The following is a 4,357-nucleotide window of genomic DNA, read 5'->3' as shown; positions in this document are numbered from 1 at the left end:
GAAAGACCATACTGCGCATGCGCGAGGAGCAGTGACGTCACACGGCGCATTGCTGGCGCGCCGCCGCCGTCGCTGCGTGGGTGACTCAGAGGTGCCTCCGCCGCGCTCGTCAGTTGCGCATGCGCAGTAGCGGTGCATAGCTAGCGTGCCGGGGCCGCCGCCGCTGCCGCGCGCTCTACATCGCCTCTCTCTCTCTCTCCTCGTTGCGTTCGCAATCCTCCAGGTTTAACCAGAGCTAAACTACTGCCATTTTTTTTGTAGTGTTCGGCTGTAGTACGCACTGTAGCTTTTCTCTGTAGTACTTTTCTGTAGTCAGTAGTTCTGTAGGGCTTTTCTGCAGTAGCTACACAAAATTCTGTTATTAAAACAAAAATTTCTGTTGCTACCGCAAGTTCACTGACAAAACATTACAGAAAACCTGTTGTGATGACAGAAAATTTTCTGAGGTGTTTTTCGGCTTGGTTGAATATAGTTTTTATCCGAAAAAAAAAACAATAACCATTTTTGGCGCACAATGAAGCCTACAAATTTTTGTCGTCTGTGCATATCTGTGGGCTGAGGACGAAGATGGCGGCGTTCACTCGTGCACACGCGGCCATTCGCAACAAAACGCGAGAAGAAGAAGACCACGGGTGCTGTCTTGTGCACACCATTCGGAAGTCTCCACTAGTCTCTTCGCTGCAATGGTGAGCCGCTCGCTTTCTTTCGTTATTCTTACCGCACCACTGTGACCCTCGAAGCCGCGCTTAGCACCAGATGCGTACGTTTCGCTGGCTCATGTCGCTATTGAGTGCTGTATGCAGGCAGCACGGCGTGGTAGACTACGAACCGAGCTTGCTCGGTTGCTTGCCGTGTCTGCGTTTTGTTGTCGGACAAAACCAGAATGCTTATAGGATGCGCCGTTTAATGCTTTTTTTTTTATCGACAGTGGCACAAGAGCTGTGCTTGTTGTTCTAAGTGCGAAGATGGGGTTTCGATTTCTGGGCCGCACTAACTACAGTTTTATGGAGGCGAAATTTTAAAAAAAGCTTTTCTGCATTGAGTCGTCATGGCGGTGATGGGAAATCATTGAGCTCAGAATTAGATCACTGCGCTTTACGACAGAATTCCGGCCAAAGTTCCGGTGTATCTTGAACACGCAGCAATCCATTACTTCTCAGCGTTTATCTTGCGGTTAGGGTTCTCGGTACTAGCACAAGGAGCAGCTTTTGGGAAAGTGTTTATGCTCAGTGATGCAGTGCGCTCCCCGTCCTATCCTTCGGTCTATTCTCTATGGCAAGAGTCTGCTGACTGTGTTCTTGATCATTTGTGCCTACTACAAGGATGAGACCACAGGAACACCTCGTTAAATTTTAATTTATTTGGGCGGTGACTTCGTACATCGTGTATTTCAAAATAAGTGTTCTTTATTCTTTTAAACACCTACAAAGACCCCTGATGAGAATTAACATAAACGATGGGGCGCTTGCATTCATACATAGGTTGTACACATGTGGCTGGAGATAACGCACAGAAAAACTATTCCAAGCCACCTTAAGTAATTCAGATCAGTCCTATGGCTTGTCGATATGCTCCTTCTAAATCGCCTTTCTGCAGTTGATTTCGGCTGCTACCGTTGCTGTTTGCTGCTTGGTGATCGTACGGGGCCGGGCGGCCGCGATGCAGTACGACATTCTTGAGTGAGTTTTCTGCAATACAGATGACTCCGCTGAAATATAATCAACCGGGAGGGAGTGCGTATGTTATCAGTCACGATTGCACGAAAAAACATTCTGCTCAATGATTCTCATGTTTCTTAAAATCTGAACAAGCTAGTATGCATCACAGCCTTGTGTTCATCTGAATATTTGCGCCGCTTTGTTTTAGGCTGTCTCTAGCGAAAATATTATCCGGCATTTTATGCACCAAATAGACTAATGAAATGAACGCCCTCCATGATTTCCACCAGGCACATCTATGTGCTGTCGGCATCAGAAAGAGCGCGAACGAGACTTTCAAAACTCCAGCAGCAAAAAAAAAAGGTGACTCTGTAGAACAACTATGTTATTAATCATTACATCTCAGTACAGCCGGGTGGTTAGTGTTCGAAATTGATAATGAGGTGTGTTTGTGTCATCTTCTAATTAACACGCTCAGTGAAGCTCCTTGAGTCACCGCTGCAAAAAACGAGCATACAGTACGCAAGACGGGACTGGGTTTCACTAACTTGGTTACAGAATTTACCCTCTCAAGAAAGACGATGGAGTGCACATGCGCTCACACTATACCGGTCAAATACTATGATGGGAAAACCTCGAAGGTGATGAGCAGGGAGAAACCATTTTTATCGCGTACAGTTAAAGAGCTTTCTTTCACAGCTTTTCCCATCTCAATATTTGTCCTGTCTAGCGCGTGCGCATGCGCACCCTGACTTTGTTGTGCACATGGGTAAGATGCAGATGCGCCTTGGGGTGAAGCTTTCTTCGCTTAATTTTTGAATACTATAACTGTATGTGGGCGCTACGGCAAGGCTATTTTTCCTTTTTCTAGAACTGCCAAGTTGCCTTTAACGTTTGGCACCGTGTGAATTCCATCAGTCACGCGTTGTTTGCCCCTGCGTGTTAATAGTAAAACAATGTTCCACAGGCCCTTTTCGAGGGACGACGAAGACCCCAACAGTGACGCGCGACTTCCGGGAGATGCCACCAGGTCCGAGTGGGACGACGAGAACGGTTGGTCCTAGCAAAACTTTGCTGATTGGTCTGTGAGTCTAGAAGGGAAGTTGACTTTTTTCAAGAGTTATATTCGGTATTAATATTCATATTTGGGGTTTAGCGCTCTCAGTCTGCAAGTCGGCTACGGGGGACGCCGTAATGAAGGTCTCCGAATCGATATCGACCACGGGGGGTTCTTCAACGTGCATTACATCGCACATCACACATAGGTCTTTTGCATTTCGGGGAGGCACATTTGAGCGACAACATTGGAGGTGGTTTGAATATGAGAAAAAGTAGTTACAATCCTGTTGTTTTTTTACCGAAAAAAACCTTGGCGCGAAACTGTACTCCCTGACACTCACGTCCTGCTGATCGGGTTTCTCGCGGTTGACATGTTTGGGAAAGGTGACACGGGACTTCGAGGTTAAACCGACAGAACCGAACAGCCCAGGGGCTTGTAATAAAGCAGTTTTTTTCCTCCGGCTGTATAGAATTCCTACAGTGCACTTAACAGAGTGGCCGAGCTTACACTTACCAGGTGTTATAGACCAGAATTCAGAGCCGCTGCCGGGCGCGGCCATTTTGCGCCGATTGCCGCGCCGCGGTGCTGGCGTTCCTCTGGGGACTGCGGGGCTGCGGCAGCTCCGCGGCCGCGTCTGCACATAGCCCTGCTTCGGGCGCTAAAAAAACACTGTCGAGCGTACTTCCGCAGCGTGGCTGTGTTGCAGGAAGTATTTACGTTATCAAAGTGATAATATTGACGCGTTTTAATGACATTTAGTTTAACATTCAGGTTAACTGTGCCGGCGCTTAGAACGCGCTCGTGCTTATATCGCTTCCGACTTGGTGCTCCACTGCAAACAAAACTTTTTGTTCAATATCAAGCATTAGGTGTGCGGCTAGCGTGAAAGTGAAAGTGAAATACGCGGGTCTATGCTAAAGTAACCCTAAAATGGCGATATAAATCCCAGTAATATCGCACCGCGTTTTACTCATGTTATTTTCTACGTCCATACGGTGTAGTGCGTCGTGGTTCATTAGTGGCATGGAATGGATGGCTCCACAAGAGCGCATTGAAGATGGTCATCGTCTTACAGGCGTGCACCAGAGAGGAGCTGCATGCAGAAATTTGTGTGTGTGTGTGTGTGTGTGTGTGTGTGTGTGTGTGTGTGCGCGTGTGTGTGTGTGTGTGTGTGTGTGTGTGTGTGTGTAAAAGTGAGGCTGAAAAACCATCCGGCGTTCAACGAATAATGAACGCGCAGCATGGGTACCTGTATCTCTCTTCAACTGGTTTAGGACTGGCACAACCACTTTACAAGTGGAGTACTCGCGCGCTGCGATTACGACGGACGTTACCTCTTCAGAGGAGGCCGTGATTCATTAAAACCGGCTGTTGGCTACGACGAGGCAGCGCAAGGACTTAGGATTAGCCGTGGCACGGCGGATGAAATAAATCTAGAACGGCCTGCACTAAGTCTAAACTGAAATGAGTAAAATGGAAGGAAGCTGTCCCCTAGCGTGCGTACACCGCTTTATGAAAGGGTGTGGGCTATAGGACAGCTTACTCCATTTTTACTCCCATATAGGCGTATCAATGTTTAATGTAAAGGAATGTTTGCGTTAGGTGGGAACGAAAACACTCCTAGTTTAGCGAACGCCGC

The 4,357-nt window shown here is 47.6% G+C and overlaps 1 long non-coding RNA gene across 1 annotated transcript; it reads left to right on the top strand.

Annotated features, from left to right (window-relative positions):
• Positions 1-572: 572 nt before the first annotated feature.
• LOC149372107 (uncharacterized) lies at positions 573-2,711 on the top strand. Its single transcript, XR_016292236.1, has 3 exons — positions 573-686; positions 1,597-1,679; positions 2,626-2,711. It is a non-coding gene; the product is annotated as an uncharacterized LOC149372107 (long non-coding RNA).
• Positions 2,712-4,357: the final 1,646 nt, after the last annotated feature.

The sequence above is a fragment of the Amblyomma mixtum genome, chromosome 1, assembly GCF_055824585.1.
Source record: "Amblyomma mixtum isolate Tamu chromosome 1, ASM5582458v1, whole genome shotgun sequence".
In the NCBI taxonomy this organism is placed as follows: Eukaryota; Metazoa; Arthropoda; class Arachnida; order Ixodida; family Ixodidae; genus Amblyomma; species Amblyomma mixtum.
Note: the sequence above shows the minus strand (reverse complement) of the source record. Positions and strands in the feature narration are given on the sequence as shown.